The sequence below is a fragment of the Microtus oregoni genome, unplaced genomic scaffold, assembly GCF_018167655.1.
Source record: "Microtus oregoni isolate MIOR12 unplaced genomic scaffold, Mior012 000008F_ref0000371, whole genome shotgun sequence".
Lineage (NCBI taxonomy): Eukaryota > Metazoa > Chordata > Mammalia > Rodentia > Cricetidae > Microtus > Microtus oregoni.
Window position 1 is genome coordinate 16,670,499 of NW_024543067.1, and position 14,645 is coordinate 16,685,143.

At 43.7% G+C, this 14,645-nt stretch overlaps 1 protein-coding gene across 1 annotated transcript in view; it reads right to left on the reverse strand.

The window, feature by feature from the left end:
- Ndufaf6 (NADH:ubiquinone oxidoreductase complex assembly factor 6) overlaps positions 1 to 14,610 on the reverse strand; it is a 132,761-nt gene extending 118,151 nt beyond the window's left edge. Inside the window, exon 1 of the mRNA XM_041656932.1 lies at positions 14,478 to 14,610. The gene's annotated coding sequence lies outside the window, so the exon portion shown is untranslated. The remainder of the gene's footprint in view (positions 1 to 14,477) is intronic.
- Between the last annotated feature and the right edge of the window lie 35 nt (positions 14,611 to 14,645).

The following is a 14,645-nucleotide window of genomic DNA, read 5'->3' on the forward strand; positions in this document are numbered from 1 at the left end:
AAACTTGTGGCACTCTTCTGCCTGTCTCCAGTGCTGGGATTTACAGGTGTGTACCGCATCTAGCTCAAAAGAAAGCTGTTGACAGAGGTTTCTGTTCTACCCAGTCCCTCAGCTGTTCAATCCCAAAGAAACAGAGGTCTACATTAACGATAAACTGGTTGGCCTAGTAGCTCAGGCTTCTTAGTAACTCTTATACCTTACATTAACCCGTAATTCTTGTCTGTGTTAGCGATGTGGCTTGGTCCTTTTACCAGTGAGGCATTCTCATCTTGCTTCCTCTTGGTCTGCGCAACAATTGCAGACTTGAGTCTTTCCTCTTCCCAGAATTCTCCTGTCTCGTTGCCCCGTCTATACTTCCTGCCTGGCTACTGGCTAATCAGCAGTTTATTAAGGCAATATTAAAGCAATCTTTACAGGGTACAAAACCATTGTCCCACAGAAGAAAGTCAAGCCTTACTGATCCGAAAATATTGGACAAATGTGCTGGAGAATGTCAGTTTGCAGCCCTAGAGATGTATGTAGAGACAGCTCTAGAAATGCCCAGGGAACTGCTAGCCTAAAGAATCATCACTAACATTCTTACACTTAAGAAACAAACCTAATAGGGGTGGAGATATTACTTGTTTGGTAGCATGCTCACCTAACACGCATGAGGCCTGGACACACCAGATAAAATGGTATTCTGCCTGTAATCCCAATACTAGGGAGATAAGAGATAAGATGAACAGAAGTTGCGAACCTTAGAACAACGTGAATTGCTCTTGTACACCTGCCCCAGAACTAGACTGGTACAACACTAAAGGACTTGACAAAGCAAAGACTTTTTATGCTCTAACCAAACTGACCTACAGACTAGAGATACAGTTTAGCAATGAGTTAGTCTTTCCCTACCATCAGGAGGCCTTGAGTTTGATCCTCAGCACTGAAAAACAAACAAAAACAGTAACAAGATCAACCCATTTCTTGTAGATTTAGTGTTTGTTTTTGTTGGTGGTGGTGGTGTGCTTACTATGCAACCCTGAGGACATAAATTCAATCTCTGGATCCCACAACAGAACAAGAGAACAGACTCCTAAACACTGTCCTCTGGCCATCACAAGTGTTCTGTGTTCCCACAATCTCTCTTATACATACTAATAAAAATAAAATTTAAAGTTCAGCCCATAATTATTTGCAATACTCAAAAAGCCCTTGAAACTAAGATATTCCCCTCTAAGTTTGCCACCAAACTTCCCAAATTTAAAAAAAAAAAAAAGTCTGTCTTAACTAAGACTCAGCAGCCACAACATTCTGTCCAATGCCTCTGCCATGTGCTGATACTCTGCAGCTGTTTTGTTTTTCTGTAACCATGAAAGTATCAAATAGAGTCAGAAATTCTGAGTGGGGTACTGAAGTGATGACTCAACCCAGAGGGCTCAGGTTCAGCTCCCAGAACCTATCACAGAACCCAACAAGCAGCTCTGCCTGGAACTCCAATTCCAGAGGATCTGGTTCCCTCTTCTGGTCTCGGAAGGTACTGCAACTGCATGTATATAATGGAGACATAAAGACAATGCCAGCCATAAAAAAAAAAAAAAAAAAAAAAAAAAAAAGTAAAAACTAAAACCGGAGGTGCAGGAGAGATGGTTCCGTTGGTAAAGCATTTACCATTCATACATTAGAACCTGAGCTCAGATGCCCAACACCCACAAAAGCTGGGCATGGTAGTGGCACACCTGTGACTCCAATGTTGGAAGATGGGAACAGTAAGGTGCCACTGGCTTACCTGGCTAGAATTCAGCAAGCTCTAGGTTCAGTGACAGACTGTTTCAAAACCTAAGGTGGAAAGCAAGTAAGGAAGATAGCTGACCTCCACCTCTGGCTTCTACATTATACATCCTTCCCAGTAAATATATAAATATAAATATATATATATATGATTTTTTTTAAAGGAATGTTATGTTTGACTATGGAGGCATTACTTCAGGCCCTGCTGGGCTGTCAAGAAACATATGCATGAATGCATTCATTCATGCTCTTTCAAGACATCTGAAAAGTTCTGAACCCCAAGAAATCCATCCAGCTTCCAAATTCCTCAAGAGCAGCCAGGTGTGCTGGCACAGGCCAGAAATCCAAGCTACTTTAAGAGGTTAAAGCAGGATTCCAAATTCCAGATATGCTTGGCTAAGAGAGTGAGTTTAAGGCTAGCCTGGGCAACTTAGTGAGACTCTGTATCAATAGCAAGTGAAGAGGGCCGTGCTAGAGGGCCTGAAGGGCAACAGCCTTCCCTCTGCCACTGTCCTAGCTCTTTCCCAGTTCCTCAGAGAACAGACGATCTCACACATTATTTGTGTGTGTGTGTGTCACTAACAGCTTACTCACTAATTATCCAGTCAACTAGGAGTGTGCTGTGGGTGTCATATGAAGAAACCCTTATATCTTCACTTTAAACGCACAACTGTTTCCTAGAAGTGATAACTGCCGATAACCACCAAGTTTATTCTATTGTGTGGCTACACTATTTGTTCTAAATAAATGCATGAATCCACCTCCCCACCAAAAAGGATGGCTGGGGAGACAGCTCAGTGGTAGAGTGCTTCCCTACCATACTAGAGGCCCTAGTTCCAACTCCCAAGAATCATAGTAAACAAACAAAACTGAGCACACACTAGATAAGCTGGGGTTTTTTTTAGATTTATTTATTATGCATATATACAACGTTCTACCTGCATGTGCACCTGCAGGCCAGAAGAGGGCACCAGATCTTATTACAGATGGTTGTGAGCCATCATGTGGTTGCTAGGAATTGAACTCAGGACCTCTGGAAGAACAGCCAGAGCTCTTAATCACTAAACCACCTCTCCAGCCCGGTTAAGCAGACTTCTAACTGTAGACATTCACTGTGCTTTTCTCTTGTGGTACCCAAATCATTGTGTTCTTGAATGAACACATGCACACACCTACCTCTTATTTTTTAAGCAACAAAACAGAAAGATGACCATGCGTGGTGGGGAATACTTTTGGATGGTGTCTACTGTAATCAGGGATCTTTAGAAGGTCAAAGTAAGGCAGCAGTGTCACTGTAATGAACAGTGATTCACAACGAACATCGGGCTTCCGGAGTTCTCCGTGCCAGGCTCCTAGGCACTTCTGAGCTCAGTCCAGACTATCACTTCTGCTCTCTGGCTGCCTGCTGTTCCATCCTTGCTAATGACGGAAGTTGGAAAGTGGTCTTTGGGTTTCTGAAACAGGAGGAAGTGAGTTGTAGAAGCTGGACTTTAGACAACTGTTTTGGCAGATGCCTGATTCTTTCCTCCTTACACAGACTCTGGGCAGAAGGTGTGGGCCCAGTTCTGCCTTCCCGCCTTAAGTCTGGATTAAAGGCGTATGTTATCTAGCCTTAAGAAGCAGACCAAAGGTATGCTGTCTTCTTGCCTTAAGGTCTGGATCACAGTGTGCACTCCATTTCTGAATTATGGTTCATTCTAGATATGGTCAAGCTGACAACCAAGAACAGCTATCATCTATGTAATTTAGCATGCAGGCCAGGCCTTGTAGCATTCTTCTCGGCTTTGCCTTCCAAATGCTAAGGTTTACAGGAATGCCCAGTACTGGCCAGGAACACTGCTAGGGTACCAGCCATGAGTGGTGATGTGCTTTCGGTGGGAGATGCAAGCAAAGAGAAAGTGTCACAGTGTCCACAAACTGAACAGAGGAGGCCATGAGAGAATGAGGGAGGAGCGTCTGCCAGGGTATTCTCAACAGCACATAACAAAACAGACAGCAAAACTGTTGGTGTTACACGTTGCTATGTCAAGTCATGCACTTCAGAATAGCAGGTGGACTGTCCCCGCAGGTACACATCCCACGACACTGACCCTCAAACAACAGCAGGTGTCTCGGCTAGCTCTAGTCAGTGGGAAGATTCAGAGAAAGGGATGTCCCTCCCAGAATCACTCTTACCAAGGCGGTGGCTAATGCATCTGGTCTTTTTGGCAAGTTAGAAGAGGTAGGAGGAAGATAATTCCATTACCCATTCTATGACAGGATTGTTTTGCTGTTGGTTTGACTACAATGTACCTCAAAATAAAAGTTTGAATGTAACTGGTCCCCATAAGCTCATAGGGAGTGGCACTACTACGAGGTGTGGCTTTGTTGGAGTAGGTATGGCCTTGCTGAAGGAAATGTATCACTGTGGGGGTGGGTTTTGAGGTCTCATATATGATCAAGCCATGCCCAGTGTCCCAGACCATTTCCTGTTGCCTACACACTATAGGACTCCAGTTACTTCTCCAGTACCATGTCCGCTTGCATGCAGGCATGTCCCACCATGATGGCAATGGACTGAACCTCTGAATAAGAGTTGCTGTGGTCATGGTGCTTCTTCACAGCAAAACAAAAACCTTAACCCAGACAAAGGTGTTATTCAACATCCAATCAAAGGTAGAATAAAAAGTGTTTGTGTAAGATATTGCCAGAAAACAAACTGAGAAGGAATAGCAAAACTTGTCCCACGAAGAAAACTCACTAGGAAAACATCACCACGGGTAGAAGATAATTTTAAAAGTGTAATGAGGCAACGGCTATGCAGGAAGAAGATAAAGCAGAAGCAATGAAAAGCAGGAAGGGCTGACCAGAGGCCGGAAGCTATAGGAGGTACTTGAACCAGGAACTGGAAGTTCAGAAAGGAAAAGGGAAAAAACACACTTCACAGCTGAAAAACAATTAAAAAACAAAACAAACAAAAAAGCAGTAACCCATGGCAGCATTTTAAGGACCATCTGTGAAAGATGTGAAGGATGGGAAATGACAGAGAAGATGGGCAAATGGGAAACACACAACTGAAATCCCAAGTCGCCAGAGAAAAAGACCCAAAGCAATGGAAGGAACAGGTACTTGAACACCCAGCACAAAGTCAGACCAGGATGCAGGGACCAAGGGAAGGCAGGCCTGCAGGCTCTCTTGAAGCAGTAGCTAGGAACAGGTCAGAGGTGCTCTGTCCCAGCCCCCAAGGAGCTGTTCACACAAGATGGTGGCCTAGAGAGGACAGCAAGCAGAAACCTACAAAGCTCAGAGTTTAACACCTGTTGTGGAATATGCATTCATCGCTATCAAATCTTGACATTTATTATAATTGCTTCTAATGCCTTTAAAGAAATGCAACTTTACTCGTTTAGACGGAGACTATCATGAGCCCCTCTAATCCCAAGTGTCACCCCCGTTAGAGGTTCCACTGTCCTGCCACCAGTGACTTATTTTTACAAACATGTTACCACATACGTACATGAAGGTGTAACATTTGTCTCACATGCTTTCCAATTTTATATAAATGCAACCATACTGAATATTTCAATTTAGTCTTTTTTTTCTTGGCTTTTTAAATTAAAAAGTTTTATTTTCTTTTTATATGCATGGGTGTCTTACTTGCATGTGTGTCTGTATACCACTTCATGCATGGCCCTAGAGGCCAGAAGAAGGCATCAGATTCTCTGGAACTGAACTTACATGGGGGCTGAGAACCAAACCAGGGTCCTCTGGAAGAGCAGTCAGTGGTATTAATGACTGAGTCATCTCTCTAGTACCCTTTCTTGGCTTTTTGAGAGCTGGCCTTGAACTTGCAGCTCTTGTCTTGGCTTAGCAAATGTTAAGATTAGAGACTCCAGCCATCACATTGAGCACATCTCTGAACTGATGCCTATCCTGTACAGATCCTTCTTTATATACCCTAAAGTTAAACTTGTTACCTATCCTAGGATCCTCAAATTGCACCCCCAGGAATAAAGAAATGAATCTGTATATTAAAAAAAAAAGACTTCCTTGTGGATATATGGAATATTTATGACATCTTTATTCATGGTAGCTAAAAATGAAAAACTAAGCCATGAGGCATCCACACCCCAGCACATCAACCAGCAATAAGAAAGAAGAGAGGGTGGGCTGGAGAGATGGCTCAGAGGTTAAGAGCACTGGCTGCTCCTCCAGAGGTCCTGAGTTCAATTCCCGGAACTACATGATAGCTCAGAACCCCTCTATAATGAGATCTGGTGCCCTCTTCTGGCTTCCAGGCATACATACAGGCAAGGCACTGTGTACATGGAAGGAGGGACGGATGGACAGAGTGCCAACACATGCAACAGCATGGAGCAACTGTGCTAATGAAAGAACATTTACTCAAGAACAGGCGTATGACTCCATTTATTAAGTTTTAAGATAAAAAAAAAACAGAATTATAGATGCCTTAAAAGTGACTGTAGACCAGCCTTTCCTAGAAACAATTTTTTTTCTAAGTATAATCCAAACAGAACACTCCTCCATTCTGGATTATGCAGAAGGTGTGGCAAACACAGGCACTGGACTAATGAATATAGATCAAAAGATATTCAAGTTAACCTTTTGCCACTGGAAACTCCATGACGGGCCTCTTGCAGAACCTATGCCAAATCTGATTCAGCCATTTCCTGCCATCATAGAGAAAACTCCTAACCAAATCAATTAAAGAACCTAATGCTTAGTGTAAGAAGTCATACTGCTACTCTGGGTAACAGAACAGCTACAGAAGAGAAAACAAAAAAAAACAGGAGAAAATATAAAGCAAGTATTTTGGCAAACTTCTATAAATGAACAAAGACCAAAATTTAAAATATGAACAAATGACACTGTCATTGAAGGTCTGATTTCATCAGAATCTTGGCACAGAAATTGGCCTCTTCAATATATAAATGTTCAGCTTCTAGGGATCGGAACTTAATCTCAGGTAAAGCAGAGAGCGAGATGGGTCGAATGTATAGGGCCCACAAGGACAGAAAGGAAAATTAAAGTCATATGTGGCTAACATAGCAATGAATTTGTGGGATGTGATTTGTTACAACAATGGAATACTCAGATTAGCATTCCCTCATCTTAGAAAAAAACCTTAAATTAAAATGTTTCTGGGAAAAATATTACAAGATATTATAAAGTCACCAACCACTCAGACTGTACCAGGGCACAACAGCCGCACCTTTACAATGGCTGACAGATAGACCCCTATGGCTGTGCAGCAGCTGCTGGGAACGACCAGCAAGCACTTTCCTCAGTCTGCAGTTTACCATACATGGATGACACTTGACTATCGGATTCAAATACACACACTTTACAAAGACTGTCTGAAGAAGAAAGTTTTGTCTTGTTGCAGATCACAAATTGCTCCTGGAAAATACAAGAAGGAGAGTCTATTAATTATTTAGGCTATAAAATAGGTTTACAAAAAATTAGACCCCAAAAGGAGCAAAGTGGAAGAGATGGACTGCAGACTCTTGATGACTTCAGAGCTCACTAGGAGACATCTCCCAGCTACATCCCGCTATTGGGATAAAATCTGACCAACTGATTAATTCACGCAAACTCTTCGATGGTGACAAGGACTTAAACAGGTAATGATTAGCTGAAGCTGAGAGAGAATTGGCTTTGGTAGAAGAGGAATTACAGAAGGCACATAAGATTCCGATTCCATGATCCCCACTGCATCCTGGTCTTATCACCCTCCAAACATTCCCCTTCAGGAATTCTAATGCAGAAGGAAGATACTATCTGAGAATGGATCTTTTTATCACATAAACTGAGTAAAATATTAAAAACTTATGTGGAAAGGTTTCTGAGTTAATTTTAAAAAGAAAATTGAGACTTTGTCAATTAGCAGGAATAGACCCAGTAGAAATTATAGGACCTTTTAATAATGATGAAACTGACAAATTACGGGAAGAAAGCAAATCCTGGCAAAGAGTTTATGGTATTTTGGGGGAGCGATCAACAAATATCCCTGAAGCAAGAGAATTCAACTAATAATCAGCTGGATCTTTCCTTGCACCAATAATTGGAATCCCTACATTCTATACCAATGAAATAAATCAGGAAAGGCAGGTTACAGATCAGAAGATTTAAGTAAAGTAGAACAAAGCCCTTATGATTCTGTTCAAAAGTCAGAATTACATGCTTTTCTCATGGTACTAAGGGATTTTAAAGATCCTCTCAATATAGTTACCAATTTGCAGAAAGAGTTGTTTTGCATATTGAAACTGCTGAACTTATACCAGATGCTTAAGAATTAACTTTATTATTTATTCAGTTACAAAATAAAATCAGAAATAGGAATCATTATATATATGTAACACACATCCGATCCCATACTGGTTTGCCACTTTCTCTAGCACAAGGTAATCCAGAAACTGATCAATTATTGTTTGTTTGGAAATTATTGTTTGCAAATGTGCTTTCATAAAAATCATGTCAATAGCAAAGATTTTTTTTAAAAAAAAAAAAAAGACTTTTCTATCACATGGCAACAAGCCAAGGAAATTATAAGGAAATGTCCCACTTGTTCTTTATACAACCCAACCACACTACCTGCAGGAAGTGACCCAAAGGGTACTCAAAGGAATTAAATCTGGCAAATGTGTTTCATTTTGTAGAATTTGGAAAACTAAAATATGTACATCACACCACTGAAACCTATTCAGGTTTACAAGGGGCAACTGCTTTGAGTTCTGAAAAGGCGGATTTGGTAATCACACATATGCTCCAAGTTAGGGTCATCACGGATATGTTATGCCCGAATTCTGGAACCCAAATCACCATGAGACCAACTCTGATGCAAAAACACTGACTCTTTATTCACGAGTTAACTCCAGACAGCAACAGCAATAGAAACAACACGGGATTTATATAGGGGCAGAGGCTCGGGAAAATTCCAAGCCTCAGGGCTTGTGATTGGCTGTCCCCTGGTGGTAGAAGTGGGAATTCCACAGTTCCACTTTTGGGACTGGCTGCCCTCTGATGATGTAAGGGGCTTTCCAGGCCTGAGAGGAATTCCCAACTGCCAGTAACTGCCTGAGGCCCTGACTGGTCCATTTTCTCTGCTCAGGGATTGGCTGGTTTCGAGTCAGGGTGTAGAAATGGCTCCATTTCTGGGGCCAAACTGTGTTTCTTTTTCTCGTTCTTTCTATCTTTTTAACCCTAATCTTGGGGCTAAGGTGAGTATCTTTGTTATGTCCTGAATCTAGGGACTTAGTACGTTCTTTTGGTCCTAGTTTCAGGGTTCAGGGGCTTTGCTCCGGCTCTAGGTTTGGGGACTAAGTGTCTCTTCCCCTGATTCTGGTCCCGTTTTCAGGTTGTGTTTCTTCCCGAGTTGGAGCTTGGAGCCTAGCTATTTGGGGTCTGTGTGTGGGCTGCGGATCAGAGATTTTCTGGGGCCTAGGACTCTCATTTCCCCCTCTAAAAGTAACAGAGGACCCAATCATGGCTCTGAGGGAGTATACTGAGACTATAGTCCCATCAACTGTACTGGTCCTCCCCGTAATGAAAGCCAGTAACTAATTAAGGACACAGGGCCCAAAAGAAACTATAAGCATTAAAGATGAGTAGGGCCCTAGCAATGCAGTGATTAAGGCTGTTTGCCATGGGGAGGTATTGAATAAGTATTTGAGCCAGCCTTGAGCTTGTTCACGGTCCCTTTTTCTTTTGGCTAATCCCTCCCTATCTTCAGCTAGCGCTTCTTTCACCACCCGAGTGGTCCACATAAAAACAAAATTCTTCTCCCAATGATGTGCGAAGTCCACCTTGTAGGAATATAAGGTCTAGTCCTCTCTTGTTTTGCAGCACTACTTTGGCTAAGGAGGTTAGGGGCTCTTATAAATGGATTATTGATGTGGGATTCCCCTCTGTATGCTTTAATTACCATTACTGAATAAAGTAAACTGTCTTGGGCCTGTGCAGGGAATAGAGGTAGGCGGGGGAAACTAAACTAAATGCTGGGACAAAGAAGGAGGAGTTGGAGAGAAGCTTTGCAGCCCCACGGGAACTTATCCAGTAAGCCACAGACATGTGGCAATACACAGATTAATAGAAATGGGTTAAATTAACATGTAAGAGTTAGCCAATAAGAAGCTAGAGCTAATGGGCCAAGCAGTATTTTAAATAATATAGTTTCTGTGTGATTATTTCAGGTCTGAGCTGCCAGAGCAGCCGGGAAACAAACAAGCGGCCTCTCCTTACAACAGGTTATGGAGCTCTCTAACCTTCTATGTCCAAGTCAATAGCTGATCACAGGCCATTATAATATCTGTCTTAGACTGCCAGTGGCCTATTCCAGTCTCTGCACCTGCTAGCCTGAGGCTTAGGAGAATGCCCAACGTAAGGGCAGTTACAGGGTCCTTTTAGTTGGGTCCTTGCAGTCACTGGGAAATTTCTTTCTGTATGGTAAATTATCTTAGGGACCAAGCGGACTAATACATAGAAGTCCTTATGTTGACTTAGTATCTGCTCACGAACACATGGAGCAAGCCCAGAAGAGCATGTCCACCAACCATTCTCTGGAAGTAAGAGAAATCTATGAGGAGGTGCCTGAACTGTACAGTTGCATAGGGGTCTCTAGGTGTCAGCCACAATCCCTAAACAAAAACAAAAACCTTCAACTGCCTGTAATGTAAGCCTTTAAGCTTTCTTAAAATTTTCCAGTCATGAAAAACAAGGCAAGGCTGAAAACTTGTCACAGGCTAAAGGAAACTCCGGACACATTTGATACACATTTGAACATGGTATATCTGAAAGTGCTTGTGGAGGGATAAAAACACAGGTAAGGCCTGTCACAGTGACGAATGCCTAGAATCCCATCATTTAGGACGTGGAGGCAGGAGGATCACACGTTCAAGTCAACTTTTGCTAGCAAGTCAAGGCCAGCTTGAGCTGGCTATAGACAGTGAGAGACCCTATCTAAATAGGTTATAGTCCCACCCAGATCCCTGTAAATTGGCTATGATAGTGTACACCTGTGATCCCAGCACTGGCATTAAGTTCAAAATGATCCTCAACTACAAACAGAATTCAAGGCCATCCTGAGAGTCATGGGAACCTGTGTCAAAGCCAAACAAACCAAACAGGCATTAGGTAAAAGCTAAGGAAAACTGAATAGAACATATATTTTAGTTAATAATAACAACAACACATCAACACTGACTTATTAATGACAAATACATCACCACAAAACATTTGACACTAGCGATATATGTATATATGATTTACATGTGTATGCATATATACATACAGTATATATGATATACTGTGACAACAGATATATGTATATACGATTTACATATTTATGCATATAGTATATGATATGCTGTGGCACTAGATATATGTATATATGACTTACATATATACATATAGCATATGATATACGGTGGCACTAGATATATACATATGTGTGGCTTAGATACATGCATATATATGCATATAGTTTATGATATGCTGTGACACTAGATATGTGTATATATGATTTACATATATGTGCATATAGTATATGATATGCTGTGGCACTAGATATATATGTATGTATGACTTACACATATACATGCATATAGTATATATAATATATTTGGATGTGTGAAGCAGGCAGGGAGACATGGGAGCTCTATTCTGCCCACTCTTTTTTCCGTAAGCTTTAAACTATTGGAGAAGCTAACTAGAGAAAGATATAAAGGAGTTCGGACAGAGACGGCAGGTCCCTGTGAGTTTAAAGGCATCCTGGTCTACAACACAAGTTCAGAGCAGCCAGGGCTACACAGTGAGATCTTGTCTCACAACCTTCTCCTACCCATCATCCATCAAACTAGCATTTACCAAGGTCCTACAACATACCTCTCGGAGCCATGCGCTAACTACCTATAAAAAGATGAACAAAGATGGGCCTGGTGGTGCAGACCTGTAATCCCTGCTAAGTCAGAAGCTGAGGCAGGAGAATTGCAAACTCGAGGACAGCCCATAAAACTCAATGAGACCCTATCTCAAAAAACTCAAAGTAAAAACGTGGCCAAGAATGTACCTGTGGTATCTACACAGGAGGCTCTAGAATGTACCTGTGGTATCTACAAAGGAGGCTCTAGAATGTACCTGTGGTATCTACACAGGAGGCTCTAGAATGTACCTGTGGTATCTACACAGGAGGCTCTAGAATGTACCTGTGGTATCTACACAGGAGGCTCTAGAATGTACCTGTGGTATCTACACAGGAGGCTCTAGGTCAGGGCTTACGTAGGCACTGGTGTCTTGTTTAGAGGACAAACTATGGGGTACAAACAAAGATCCAGGAGGTCTAGAGAGAAGGCATGGCAAAGACACAGGAACTGGAAGTATGTCAGCTGGGTTTACTATCCTGCCCAGATTAGCCTTGGAGCCTGCCTCAATTTATCAGTAACCAGAACAACAGGTATAAACCCTGAACCTGGCTTTCTGAAAAATAAAGAAACCTGTTCCTCGAATCAAATAATTACTCCAAGAAATGTTGTAGAGTTTAACAGTTTATTAGCCAGATTTCAGGGCACGCACAGTAGGTTCTTCAGAAAATGCCAAATTTTCTAAACGTATAAAGGAATTTTATACTCATTCTACGTAGCCGTGGCTGTCCTGGAGCTCACTATGCAGACCAGGCTGGCCTGGAACTTAAGAGTTTCACCTGCTCTGCTGGGATTAAAGCTGTGGGTCCCCATGCCGGTCAGAATTTTATACATTTTAAAGCAGGTAAATTGAAAACTGGAATGACTGCAGGGAAAAAGTACACCAAAAATGAACTTTGACATATAAGAGACGACATCCTTAAGACGGTGCTTAAGGAACTACCCAGCACATACTGCAACTGAGCTCACACTCAGAGCTCCACCTGCCTCTCCCTTCCGCCCGTGCCTGCCACCCTGACAGAGGGCTGAAACTGTTTTCACTCCTGGTAAGGAGGAAGGGTATATAAGAGACAGAATGGCTTGTATTTACTGATCATCAATTCTGATTAGTTGATATGGAAGAAGTCTCTGTACACTGCCAAAGTTAATCTTTTTTATCAGTACATTTTAGCTATACAGAAAGAGTTAACCATGACATTCTAAGGCTGCAAAAAACCTTGATCCTATTTCTCTCCCATCATCCACCCTTGCTCAGTCTCTCTTTAAACAGTCCCTTTCTATACCATGCCCTACCACGTGTTGAGGATCAAATTCATGATAGGTAAGTGCTCTATCACTGAGCCATTCCTTTGTCTTTAATCTTAATCTAGGTTTTGCATGAGAAAACGTGCCATACTCGTCTTTCTGAAGCTTATCTCCATTAATATTATGCTCCAGTTCCATCAACTTTCCTGCAAATACAACCTTGTTCTTTATAAGTGAAGAATACTTGATTGTGTATGTCTAGCATATTCATGTGGACAGTGGCCAAAGCTGATTCTGTAATTTAGGATTTGTGAATATCGGTGTCATAATAAATGCTTGTACTTATTTGGTTTTTTGATACAGTTTCTCTATATAGCCTTGGTTGTCTTGGAACTCACTATGTAGACTATGCTGGCTTAAAATTCACAGAGATCCACCTGATTCTGCCTCCCAACTGCCATTACTGCCCAGGTTGGTGCCTTTGTTTTTGTTTTGTTTTAATGTTGACTCAGTTCCTTTGGGTGAATGCCCAAGAGAATCATCCTAATGTGGTCTTCACTACGGCTCCTCTGCTCACATACAGTAAGGATACAGCCACAGTACATGTCTAATGACTTCATTACAGTGACTTATGTGGCTGCGCATATGATACTTAAGACAAACCCTATGTAAACGACAGCCCTCGTTTTTCAGTATATCTTGGTCAAGCTCACCCACACAGGCCATCTGTTTGGTTTTTTTAGGATAGTGTAACTTAGACTGGTCTCGAACTCAGTATGGAGCCAAGGCTGTAGGCTATTGTTTTGCTTATACTCATTTAACACACATTTATTGAAATACACACACACACACACACACACACACACACACACACACACACACAGAGCTTTCTCATCACCACAGGTTAAGTCTCTAACTGCAGGAGGAGGCCGCTCCCGCCTCTTAAGAGCCATGATATGCTTTACTGGTTGTTAGGCCTAGGACTCTCTGTGCCTCTCCCTCCGATTCTGTCGCCTACGTGTCACTCGGGGAGAACTGCCCTCGGAATCCAAAGGTGCAGGCGCTGGGTCATTCCAGGGCTCCGAGGGGCGCAGGTCGGGAAGGGCGCGCGCGGCCGCTGGCCCCGCAGCCCGAGGGGGGGGGGTCTTTGTTTCCGGAGCTGCGGCCCGGCCGCCGCGGGGCTGTGCGCGGAGTGTCATCCGCGCGATGTGGCGAGGTGTGTGCGAGGTGGCGGGAACGCCAAGCCGGAACGCACGATGGCGGCCCGCCACGTCCCAGTAGCGCTCGCTCTCTCGATCGCCGGCGGGCGGGCGGCTCTCCCGCGCAGGCCGATCGCGCGGGCTCCGCAGGGCGCGCTGGCGGCGGGGCAGGGCGGGGCGGGGCGCGCGGCTGGGGCTGATCGCACGTGGTGCGGCCCGTCCTGCCCTCCGGCCGGGTCCCACGGACTGACGGACGGGGACGGCGCCCGGAACCGGGACGAGGAGGGGAGGGCGCGGCGCGAGGGTTTCCCGCGCGCCGGCGGGGCGCGAGGACGCGGCGGACACGTACCTGCTCCCGGGGCTGAGGAGCCTTCTTGTGCGCGGCCGGCCCTGGGCGGCGGAGCGGCTCGTCGCCCGGCGGCTGGCTCCGGCCCCGCACGTGGCGGGCCGCGCGCTCCGCCGTGTTTACATTCCGCGGCCGCTCCACGTTGTGCCGCCGTCCTCTCTTGCCATTGGC